We start from the raw sequence: 13,590 nt of genomic DNA, 5'->3' as shown, positions 1-13,590 counted from the left end.
TTTTTTTTTTTTTTTTGCAGACATAAGTTAAAATGATATCTTTTGATAAGGTTTCACAGCTGTTCCAATGTTTTGTCAAAATCCATTTGTTTGTTTTTATGAAAATGTAGTAAAAAAAAAAAGAGAGAAAAGATCCATAATTTTCCTGAAGGTCCATCGTTTTATAATCCACTTGACAAAGCCACACAAGCTCTTGTGTGATGTGTTTTATAGTTCTCCATCATTTTAAGTAATTGGAAAGGAATACTTTGAGATTATTTCCCTTATTTTAGCTACATGATTTATTGCTGCTGCTGCATTTAATACATGTGCATTATGCAAAATACATTAACACTGTAAAGATTTATTGTTTTTTTGACCATTCAATAGATGAAGCTCAAAATCAGTTGGAAACCAGACTTAATCCATTCTTTGACACCAATGCTGGATTTATCAATATTTATTGCATTAGGCCTATTTGTATCTGATAGATTTGACCATAGCTTATTCTCTGGCATGACCGTGGTGTTGATATTTTTTCAGTCAGCTTTTTGCTGACTAAGAAGAGTCTACACAGCATTGGTAAGTCAGTATGGGAGGTGTGTGTGAGGGGGTTTGGGAGGTGAACTTAATTGTGCAAAATTATTGGCAAGGAGGAGAAGCAGCTGGGCCTTGTCTGCATAAGGTAATAAATAGTCATTCATGTTTTGAAAATGAGTTAAACTGCAACTAATCTGACATTCGACAAAAATGGTGATCTGTATTCTGTAATGGCTGCCATATTGTTAATACATCAGCATGAACAAGATGTTTGTGTTCTGTTTCAAATTAACATTTATCTCAGCCAAATGCCATTTCAGCCTTTTATTTTTAGCCAAATCCACATCAAGTGAACAATCTCATCATGATTCACTGATTTACTTTTTATGCAGTGAAGTGCCTTTTGTATAAAAGAGGACAAAATTACTTGATTTCACAATAAAAGCTCATAGTGATTCCTCAAGGGTGACTGTGCATTATTGCAGTTGTTTCACACCTGGAGCCCCAGTGCTTTCATTGTCTTTGCATTAATTCCATATTCTATTTTCTACATCAATGCAAACTGATCAAAGAATGGACAGGTGTTGCATCTACCACTATGATAGCATTTGTAATCTTGTCGGTTCAGCATAAATGCAAACCAAAGGGTGGAAATGTATGGAGTAGCTAAATTGTAAAGTTGACAGCTGTCTCCACATTGCATTATCTTTAATATTGCCTTATTCAACAATGTGTACACTGCAAGTCAGAATGAGATAGTGGATAGTTTTTTTTCAATAATAATTTGCGCAACCCTATAAAAAGTTTTTCATATAACAGAATGAGATTTTCTTTAATAGTTACTTTACAAAAACGTATGCATGTATATTTTATAATTCTATATATTTCCTGGGAGTCAAACCCATGACCTTAGTGACCTATAGCACCAAGAATGAAGTGGTATTTTGAATATTGGTGTATTGGTATTTTTCAATGGCATTTGGATTTACTTACAATTGCTTTGAGCAAAATTCTCCCACTCAGCAAAAGCAGAACTCGTCTGCATTTTTTGAGTTTCCAGCTAAGCATGCATTGTTAACTTTACTTACAAAAATGCATATGTGGGTCAGATATACCCAGTAAAAGGGATAGCCTATTGTTATGCAACACATATTTTGTCAAAGAAAATCATTTTTATTATAATTTACATCGTGTAGCCTATGTGTGTGCATGCACTTGTGTGTTTGTATATCTGACACCAAGTAGACAGTTACAGTATCTGATCAAAAGACCAGCTAATTTAGGGTTAACAGGCTGATGCAGCTTCTAACTTACCACTTACTCAGATAGGCCTAGTGCTATGACCAGTACAAGCTGCTAACATTTAATCATTTGATTTTAATGTTATAAACAAATAAAGGAAAATTAAGATTGTTGTTTAAATCTTTAGGCCAATATTTATCCTAAAAACTAGAGATGGGCAGATGAAGCCTTGTGAAGCTTTTGAGGCCTTTTCCTGATTGTACCAAAAAAAACATTCAACGCTTCAAAGCCTCAAAGACAGACCCTACCAGTGACATCTAGTGGTTAGTTGCGATTATAGCAGCCACTTTCAAATTCGAACACACCTATGTTTCCCTAACTAATACATTGTCCGTGTAGGAAGGACACTAGGGTTTGACACAGCCGTTGTCTGGTTAACATAGGCGATACTTGAACTCGCTCTTAAAGGGAAAGTTAGTTTACCCCAAAATAATTGCGCATATTTAACATAATTTTTTTTTTCTCCTTTCCACTAAAAACAGCGAATATGCTCTTTAATGAATAGTACGTGCAGTGCTCATGTTTATTCAACGAAGTCAAAGCCTTTTGGAAAATCTGTTTGTGGCTGTGAGTTTTGATATTGTGGCGGGCCGCCTCAAATAAGTCAATGTATGGGAAACACAAATATTAAAATGAAACTTACCTGCTTGAACTCTTTCATTTGATCTGGGGGGTGTTTTATATGAATGTATCTCTGAAGGGAAAGGACTGTCTTCAGAAATGTTTCGATGACATTTTCATCTGATAAAGTAGCATTCATGAGGGGAGCTGCTTTGATTACAGCAGTTACTGGGGAAACCGCTACTGTCTGTGGTTTTATCACTCTAAAAGTGCCTCCTGCTGGCAGAGAATGAATTTACTCGGAGCACTTTTCATACCCTTTTTTCTGGCTGAAGCACATTTGTTTCAATCTATAAGAATAATCAACCTACACTACCAGTCAAAAGTTTTTGAACGGTACGATTTTTAATGTTTTTTTTTTTTTTTTAAAGAATTATTTTCTGCTCATCAAGCCTGTATTTATTTGATCCAAAGTACAGCAAAAACAGTAAAATTTTGAATGATTTTTTACTATTTAAAATTTTAATTATTTTAAATCTACAGAAATCATTCTAATATGCTGATTTGCTGATTATCAATATTTAAAACCGTTGAGAATATTTTTTTTTTCCAGGATTCTTTGATGAATAGAAAATCCAAAGATGAGCATTTATCTGAAATAAAAAGCTTTTATAACATTATACACTATTCTATTCAAAAGCTTGGAGTCAGTATAATTTTTTTGTGTGGAAATTATAGAAAATGTTACTGTTTTTGCTGTATTTTGGATCAAATAAATGCAGGCCTGGTGAGCAGAAGAGGCTACTTTAAAACACATTCCAAATCTTACTGTTCAAAAACCTTTGACTGGTAGTGTATGTCAGCCTATAGTTTGATATAAGGTAAACATTAATTTATTTGTGCTGTTTTTTTTCTTTTCTTAAATATTATATAGTTTATAATAGTATATAGGAGGAGGTTTCATAGACTTGGAAAATTCTCAGAAGTTTTTAGGTACAGACATCTGTTGTGGGCGTTCTTGGCAGTTTTTATGAGGCTTTTTTTTTTAATAGTGTTCATATCGATATCGGAATTATATTGCATCGACCGAAATTAAGAAATATATCGTGATATAAATTTAATTATTATTTGTATAGGCTGGCAGACATTCAAAAGATAATTTTCTCTACTGGAACTCACATGGTTCAAGTACATGGGCTGTATGATCCTTAGTATTTTTAGAGCTAGATATTTGGATGAAAGGACCTTTAGGTTTATTTTCAAGCACAGAATATCATACCTCTACAAACATAGCATCACTGCAATACACTGGAAACATGAAGTTGCGTTCACATTACCTTTGGTTGTTACTACATGCTATGTAGAGTTTTTTGTAAAATCACAGTCAGCTAAGCCCACCACATCCTCAAGGTGTTTCATGAATGGTTTGCGAATGTTGTGTTGACCGAGAGTTGCTCGGTGTTTTTAAAGTGTGCATGTGATGAAATCTGAAAGCACGTGAATCATCTCTCATCTTTGGTTCCAGGTCTAAGTGGAGCGATGGCCAGCATCAGCGTCCGCTCAAGCACTCCCGGCTCTCCGACTCATATCAGCGGCAGCTCGAATGCAGGGCGCAGAAGAAACGGACTGCACGATGTGGACTTGAACACTTTCATATCGGAGGAGATGGCCCTCCACCTTGGCAGCGCAGGCCCCAGGAAGCGGAGCTCGGTCCAGTGCGCCGACGTCATCACAGACTCCCCAACCCATAAACGCAACAGAATGCTCTGAACTCAGTTGTTGTTCTGTATGCTTTGTGCTGCTTAAAATAAAAGCCACTTGATCCTCAACACTTGCGTTCCCTCAAAAGGAAACAAGGGGCGCAGTACACTTGCATATTCAGTACAGTATGCCATACAGTGAGTGGAGGCTAGTTCATACCGCTCCATGCATGTTGACTTTTATTTATTTATTTTTGCACTCACCACACCACATTATTAATTTGAGTTGTATGATGCTGTCAGTACCCATTTTATTGAAAACATAACTACTAGATTACAACATCTAAATAGGCTATTTTTATATTAACTACTAGATTACAACATCTAAATAGGCTATTTTTAGTTCACAATATCTCCTAGTTGCGCTTCCTAGTATTGCCAAGCTAATAACTCAATGTTTGTTTGCAGATAACGGTCTGAGCATCAGCCCATTTCCCATATATTTTCCTTTGCACTCATTGAATGGCAGTTCTGTTGTGATCAGTTCAGAAATGTGCAACGTTATTAGTCATACTTGAAAGTGCTGCTGATTTATATGTTTGTGTGCTCTTGAGAAGGTTGCAATAATGATTTTGCACTAATGCATTCAGTTTTTTGTTTTTTAATGAACTAGATGGACATCAAGAGAAAGGCGAGGGAAGTGAGGCTTATGATACAGTGGTGCAAACTGTTGACATTTTACATTTCAAAGCTATTATGATTTGGTTTTGGGGTTAGGTGAGTCTTTGTGCTGGAAGAACAGTGTTCAGCAGAGCGTTCTCTCAGGAGAGGTACTGAAGTAGAGAAAAACTGTGTCGTCTTGAAATTGAAGTGTCCTTTAAGTGCTTTTCAAATCCAGGTCAGAGGATTTGGAGAGCTGCACATGTACGGCAACTCTGAACCCCTTAAAAGTAGAAATATATGATAATATGAGCTCCGGGGGAATGAAAGTGTGTGCTCTTTTGGCTGATACACAAATATACCACACTTAATTTAACATGACGGATTTTCTTTTTGCCCTTGTCATTATTCTTGATATAAGATCCCTTAGGTAGAAAGGCCAATAGTTGATATGATCTTCACGTTGACACTTGTAGATTGAGTGTTTGATATGTCAGGTAACTGGTGGTGGGGAATCATGATGTGGAGTGTATTTTCTGTCAAATCTCAATCAAACTGCTTTATGCAGACATATTTAATTACAAATGTTGCAAGAGTCCGTTTGATTTTTTTTTTTTGTAATATTAATGCTGGATGTGTGGTTATTGATTTCATGACTAATTCCATAAACATTTATTTTTCATAAATGAAAATGGATCTAATATTGATTGCTCTGAGAAGGAAGTGTTTATCATTGATTGAATTGACATGTAATGCATTTTGTTAATTTAAAGGTCAGGAAGTAAAGCTGATATTTTGCAAATGTCAGGTTGGAAAGTAAAGTTGTCTAGATGGTCCAGAACATCATAATGAATCCACAGTTGCCATTTAAAAAAAAAAAAAAAAACCTGCATAAGTTATAGTCTAAGTTATTAAAGATACATTTGTATATTGACATCAATTGTGTATGTTTTTGTTTTCAGTATTTTAACGAAAATAGAATTTGTAACATCCAATTGAGCCTGATAACAGCCACTTGTGCCTCTACTGATTAAAACAGTGATTCTTGTTTGTTCAGTAATTAAATGTATCTTTATACATCTATTGTGTCATAGCAGTAGCATTTGGACATAACTGCACATGTATGCAATGCATTGTTGTGAGTTGTGCAAAAAAGCAGAGACACAAGTCAGTGGTTGCAAAAGCTTCCTCCTGACAATCTAAATCTACTGGATGTACACTTTGAAAAATATTTCAAATCACTGTGATTCTTGTGACTTTTGTCATGGGCATAGACAGTGTTTGCCGTGAAGTGCTTCAGTAACTGATGCTCAGCTGCCCTCTTGTGGTAATTAATATACTAACAGAAAAAAAATTTCCAAACCTAATTTTTGTGAAGGAAATGAAAATATGCACTAAACAAAAATGCATTATTAAATGAACTTCAGCAAAAGCTGAAATTTAGCTAAATGTTTCATTGTGCTATTTTACTATTTATTAGGAATTATTTTTTTAAATATAATTTAATATAACAATAGGCTATATTTAAAAAAGTCCATTCTTTAACATTTTGATCTTAATCTTATTCCATTTTTACACAAATTGTAGTGTTGAGTGCATGCAAAAGCTCAACACTGAACCTGTGTTACTGTATTTTTATGAATTTTTAAAAAAGCTTATTAAAAAATAGTTTTAAATTATCAAGCCCCCGCTGAATGGAAGCTTAAAAATTGCATTCCTCTTACCCATTCTGGTGTAGTTTTACTATTATTTAACTTATTTTAACTGCAAACAACATTTTATTTATCAACTGAAATGAAACATTTGCCTTATGGGTTGCACATAACTAAATAGAAAAGAACTCTTTTAACTGATTATTAGATACAAAAAAAATAATAATTTCAGGCCATGTTTTGTACCCTTTTTATGCAAAGTATCTGTGTTGTCATGGTGCAAATTCAAGGATTTGAACTAACATACAGACAAACATACAGATAGACAGACACAGACAGACAGACAGATAGATAGATAGATAGAGACAACTTCATGAATTCAGGTGAAAGCTGAAACAATAACCAGTATGTACGTGACTGAAGAGGAAGTAACAACTTCAATACATCAATATACCATTGCAGTCAGAGCTGTTTGACAGGATTATGTTCATGCTGACCTCTGTCTCCAAGGGAAACAGTTCAAGAAGTTTTAATAATTTGCATGAAAGTAGGAGGGTCATTACTGTATTTCAAGAATGTATTAACATTATAATATTGTTCAGCCGTATGAATGTCACTGCACAGGATATTTTCTTCCTTAGATATCCGAATGACCTGATGCAACCACGATGAATTGGTCTCAGATGTTTGGCCGAAGGGGAGGTCACTATAGCAACTGTTTTCTACTGTGCCCCAGCTCTATAACTGCTTTACAGTAGCGACACTCTTTGACGCCATGCCGTTGCTCTGACGGCTGCAGCTGGAAAACACAGCACTGGGTGGCGCTGTTACCACAGCTGTGCGACTAAAAACCGAAATACTCACCAGTCATCAAGCAGATAGAAGGCTATCCAATGTTATTAAGCCAGCTCCAGTGTCCAGGTTCAAATATCTCATAATTGGAAAGGTAATGAATATAATGTAATTTTTAAGTAACGTTATGCTATATCATAACATATGTTCATGATATTTAAATGGTAACTGAGGGGAAACTAATAGCAAATAGCAGCAACGTCAAGCATAAAACACCACATTACAGTCCAACTGCATCACAAAGCCTCCGTGTTGCGAATTATGGGTGAATTATCTGACAGTGCTGCTATAAGCATATGAAATGGAGAATATGACCTTGCGGGAAGCATCCGTGAAAAAGCAATAACGAATGGGTCACATGACCATGTGCTGGTGATTTATTTTCTCCAAACATCATAAAACGCTTTCATTTTTATAAGCATATATGAAATGTATTATAAAACAGTTTTAAAAAACCACCAGTGTTGACTATATCATGTAACTAGTTATTTAGCACCATTATGACTGTCTGCTCAACAGTTGGTCTGATTCAGGTAATCAGCAGCAGCTTTGTGGACAAAAGGCAGATGTTAATTGTCATTTAGCAGATGCTTTTCATCCACTAATTGCAGTTCCTGCTACCTACATGGGGTTAAATACATTAGCACATGGGAACAATAGTGATTGTTATCAAAGTAGCTTCGTGGGTCACCCCTAGAGGTACAAAAAGCTCTTTTGAGAGGGATATGCATGATTCGACTCCCATCTGTTGTTTTATGCTATTGGTCATTGGCCCATATGCCCAGATTTCGCATAGTCCATTTTTGCACCCCTGGTCATCAGGATTAAATTGACATAAATCTTACAGTAGCCTATATTTTATTGTATTTTTTATTATTTTTTAGGCTTATAAAGTCTTTAAACTGTTTACATGTGTTCAATGTCTTAAAGACTTAACTGTCTTAAGTTCAGATAAGTTTTTCTTGAAAAACCTTCCTTCTCTAGTGAAAAATAAAAACAGATATTAACATATATCTAATGTAAACTTGGATAATTTGTGTAAATTCAGTAATTATGTTTCTTGTGAAATATAGACAAATATGTATTATAGCTTAAAAGTATAAAGTTGCTTAAAAACGTCTGTAAAGGAATTTACACTTACTGTACATCAACCTGGGCCACAGTGAAGGAAATCTGAAAAGACCGAACTTTCCTGTTTTTCTAAAAAAGCTGTTTTAACCATTTTCAATCCATTTTTTTAATGACACTTTAGTGGCCTTTTGACCTCTTTTATTTTGTATCTGATGCTTTGTCCATTATTACCTATTCTTGAATTGTATGATGAACCAGCTGTTTCTCCTCACCATCTGAGCGGGTGTAAATTAAATATCACTTTCTGTACTGAATTACAATGGCTTCTTCCTATTCTATAGCACTGAAGTAGGAGCGACTTCTGTATGTATCAGACACCGACCATGAACAATTTATGAAGCCCATAAACTGAGTTTGACAAGAATGTAATACCAGGCCACAAGACACATTTAACTTACCCATTCCACAGCTTCTATAGATCCAGATTGTGACAATGACCTGCAGTCGAGTTATGAGTTCAGATATATCAAGTTCTGTGCACATGACATATATGAGATGTTCATGAAACTGTATTTTTGCTCTGTTGTGCGTGTGGTTGCGTTGGAAGGCTGCTCATATGATCATTATCACTATCTGATGAGGTGCAAGCACATTCAAAATCAATAACCGCATCTGTAAAGGGATATCAGCTCATTTTTAACCATCTCATATCCAGTTCAAGATTTTTTTTTTCAGAAGCCAGTGACTTTTTATTTAAAATTTGCACGTCAGTTTGAGACTATTATTATCTGCATGCAAAAACTGGTGACTTTTCAACATAAAGGGACAAAGTTATAGCTGTATAAAAAAAAAAAAAGAAGAATAGAAGAATAAAATGTGAAAATCAGCAAAACCTCCCTTCAAAAACAATAGGGCTCCAACAGCTTTATTGCTCAAACCCCTAAATAAAGGGACATGAAAACAAAGCAGTGGGCAAATACAGAATTTAATGTTATGCCTCTGCTACTCAATGTAATAAATACCTCTCAAAAAAACAGAAACAAACACAGCCTGACTCAAAGCTGGCATTAGGCCTGGCGTGGATATATTCCTAATTCCATCTGAATCATTCATTATGATCACTCCTCAACAAAGGAGGGTACAGTCACGGGAGCAGAGGAGCCCTGAAGGTGGAGTGCTGGCAGAGCCGCACAACGCCGGGGACCCAAGGAGAGCACATGCTTTTCTGCATTAATCCCCATTTCCAGACATCAGGCTTTGACAAGTCTTCTATTTTCTTTCACTGTCTCTCTGAATTTAATGAAAAATGCAACACCACTTTTCCACCTTGAACTTCCTCGTCTGCAGACCATAAATTATGGATGTTGCCCTCGGTGCTGATCTATGAGCACAAAGTGATGCACAGGGCTTGAAACATTGAACTTTTTTATTATTATTATTTGTGGGTCTGTGTGGTACTTCCTCTCTCATTCTTTGCCTCTTTGTATAATATAATATAATAATATAATATAATATAATATAATATAATATAATATCTAAATCGCTATGTATGGTTGCAGGGAAACATTACAATATAATAATGGATTTTCTTGTATACTGTATAACCCAAATCGGTGCGTAGCCCTTTAAAATTGCTGTTTCTAAAGAGTCCAGTATATTTTCTAGAGTATGGGGCATGCCCTCTCTAATGGAAAAACATTTTAAGGCTTGTCTTAACCAATGAAAGTGGATGTTTGCGATACGAAATGTCTAAATTATTGATTCATTAGATTGCAGCTTATGTAATGGGTTTAAAAATTGAATGAATGCATTACCTCCCATGATAGGGAATTTAGATCAAATTGAAATTCTATTATTAAAAAGCTTTTATTGAAGAGAAATCGTGCTTATTAGTTTCTTTTGGTGTTTTGGGGGCATTTTTACTAGCTGTAGATGGGAGCACAAAACACACTGAATGTAAATTATGCATAGCAATTTTTGCCATTCTAGTCAATACTAGAGTCAGCTGGAGACATGTAATGTTTTGAGACTTAGAACATGTCTGTGAGTGTTGGAAAAACACATTACATAAAGAGAACTCATTAAATAATAAGGTGAACAAGCTTCACAAAAATATTCTAAAGGAATCATTCACAAATCAGAATGATCCAGTTAACTGATTCAATGATCCGGTTGCAGCAAAACAACTGGTTGAAGAATGGCATGAAGCTTAATGTCAAATGCTGTTTGTTTGTTTTTGTTTATTATACAACAATTTGAGAATAATTGCAATTTAATATCAAAAATGAAGAAAAAAGGGGTATTTTGCTGAGGTAAAGGCCAAAATAAATAAATAAATAAATAATCAAGTTATGCAATAAACATAACCTTAACATAAACATCTATAATTACTAGGATTTTAAAAGAATTGTTTATATAATATTTAAGAAATCTTAGGTTTTTGTTTGTGTTTATTACAAAGTTATAAGATTCATTCAAATTAGATGGGATTCCATTTAAAATCTTATGCTGGCTTATGAATAAAAAAATGATCATATAGAGAAAAAAATATAATGTCATAAATCTTTTAAACTAAAAGAATGTGTATTGGCATATCAAATATATGATAGCCTAGTTCAAACCAGTATTGTTTGTATATTGGACAATCAAAAAACAAACCAAAGTTTGTGAACCAAAGTCATTGTATGCAGCTTATATATGCTTTTATTTTTTATTTTTTTGTTGATTTTGTGTCCTTTCAGTACCTATTCACAGTGGTTGTATAGAAAACAACTACAAAACATTTTATGTTTCGTGGAAGAAGTAAAATTATACCATTTTGGTACGAAATTCTGAATGAATGATGGCAGAACTTAAATTTTTTTGTGAACCTATCCCTTTAAAACAATATGTAAACTTTGTTCACTTTTCCAGTAGGATGTCATTGCGCTTCTCGGATGTCTCCCTCAAGTTTTCATGTCGTTATGGTGTCAGACCGCTTGATCCCATAGGGTGGCTTAAATATAACGACACATCTTTTTAATTGGACAGAGTTGCTTTCATTTAAAATGAATGATATCTAAAGTGAGTCCATCTCAAGGGCCAAGCGAAGAGCACTGGATCGGTCAGAATTGTTAATAATGTATGTATCCATTAGTCAGCAGAAATTACCCAAGCGAGACGACATTTTTGCATTCCAGCGAGAGTGTTGGAAACACCAATTATCTGTGGGGGTAATTAATGGACTAGAGGCCATCACTCGCAGGAAGACCTGCAGAGCATGAAGGCTCAGAAGAGCGCTCTGATAACTACACAGCGAGAGACACATTGCCATGCTGAGTCATTTTCATATTCACAACTGAAATTTTGGTTGGATAACAAGGCCCCAGAATTAAATTAGGAGGTTATTAAGATGCAGGAATCGTGTCTTGAGTGCAGTTTGTGAGTAAGGGAATGTTTTCCCTCTATGATTCCAGTACTAATGAAATGTGTTTTAAACAAAAGCAAAGTGGGTCAAAGAACCCGCAGTTCTTTTTGAGCCATACTTTGATGCAAAATATAAAAGCTTTGACCTTGTGTTTGTATTCAATTCCCGCTCCCCTGAGGGCAAATACAGCTCATCACCAAGGCAAGGCAAGGCAAGGCAAGGCAAGGCAAGTTTATTTATATAGCACATTTCATACACAATGGTAATTCAAAGTGCTTTACATAAAATAAAATAAAATAATAATAAAAAAAATAATCACATGTGGGGCCCGCCGTTTTTTAGTTGATATCTGGGGGCTTGCAGCAAAAGAGTGGGAGAGTCTGGTCCCAGCATAAACCAGTTCCTCCATTTTCTGTGAGAAGCTTAGAAGTGGAGATGTTGGAGAGAGGAATAATGTGTCTGGTGAGCGGGGCTCTAGCTCTGTTGTTTCCGGTGGCTGTGATATGTTGTCCTGGCTTCCCTGGCTGTTTTCCAGAAAGTCGTCCTTGGGTGCTGAGTCTTGGAGCTGTTCTGATACGTCACAGTCTGTCTGTGATGAGCTCTGTGGGCAGGGCTCAGCCGTGATGGTGTCCATGAGCAGTGCTTGTTGTGGCTGCGTGGTGTTATCAGTGTCCTTGTGGGATGTGTCAACCACATGATGACTCGGAAGCTGATATGAAGTCCTGTGGTCACTCATACTCTGTCCAGGTGTGTGTGTGCCATTCAGGTTGAGTAGTTTGGCACACACTACTGAAGGATGACGGATGGAGAAGTAGATGTTGTCCTTTAGCACTCTTGCACCAAGTTTGTTTAGGTGGAGGCCATCCAGTTTAAACAGTTGTCTATGGCCCCAGAAAAGATTGAAGTTGTCGATGAAATTGACTCCTTTTAAGCTGCAGATTCTTTGTAGCCATGTGTTCAGCCCAAGCAAACGTGAAAACATATTAGTTCCTCTTGCTGGGAGTGGCCCACTGATGAACGACTGAACTTTAAGTCTTCGAAGTGTTTCAAAGAGTTCACTGAAGTCCTTCTTAAGGAGTTCTGACTGCTCTTTCCGAATATCATTCTTCCCCACATGGATGATGATTCGATTTGCAGTCTTGTGCTTCATTAGAATTTTCCGAAGTTCCTTGTTCAAATCAGAAACTGTTGCTTGAGGAAAGCAGAAAGTTGCTGAATTTCTGCTACTGATGTTTCTGATAATGGAGTCGCCCACTATCAGTGTCCTGGGCTCGGCTGCACTCTGAGCTGAAAGCCGCTGTCTGCTCGACATTGAGCGCCTGTTAGTAGTGATGTTAGCTGCTGGCTGATCCGATCCATGTTTAATCACATTTGGGGATTCCTCACCCGCATTCATTAATGCTTCAAATCTGTTCTCAAGATGTATAGGGGGTGGTAGAATACCAGTATTCACAAGCCTTGTCATAGCCGAATCTGGGGTAGAGGATGCTACGGCAGCAATACGAGAAACTCGTGACAATCTGATGTCTCTACTGCCTTTGGGTCTCGCTCCCTGTTTGTGCCATCGATTAGTGTGACAATCAGTTTCGGCTTGTTCCTCTACACTTGGTATAAACTGTTGAGATTCACTAGATTCATGGGACTCACCGGCTGTATGCTGAGGGGGTCCATGATGACGGTTTGCTGAGTGTTCTGTCTGTTTTGGAAGTTCAACAAGTAACTTTGTTTCAAGAACTGCAATCCTTTGTAGAAGTTTGCAGTAGTTCATGCAGCAAGTAGATTCAACAGGAGGCATTTTCTTTCTCTTCTGTTTGAATGTGGGCAGCTGTGTTTTCCCTTCTCCGGAATGTAAGCTGCTGGCAGTGGG

The sequence above is a fragment of the Sinocyclocheilus rhinocerous genome, unplaced genomic scaffold (assembly GCF_001515625.1).
Source record: "Sinocyclocheilus rhinocerous isolate Xijiao unplaced genomic scaffold, SAMN03320098_v1.1 scaffold189, whole genome shotgun sequence".
Classification (NCBI taxonomy): Eukaryota; Metazoa; Chordata; class Actinopteri; order Cypriniformes; family Cyprinidae; genus Sinocyclocheilus; species Sinocyclocheilus rhinocerous.
Note: the sequence above shows the minus strand (reverse complement) of the source record.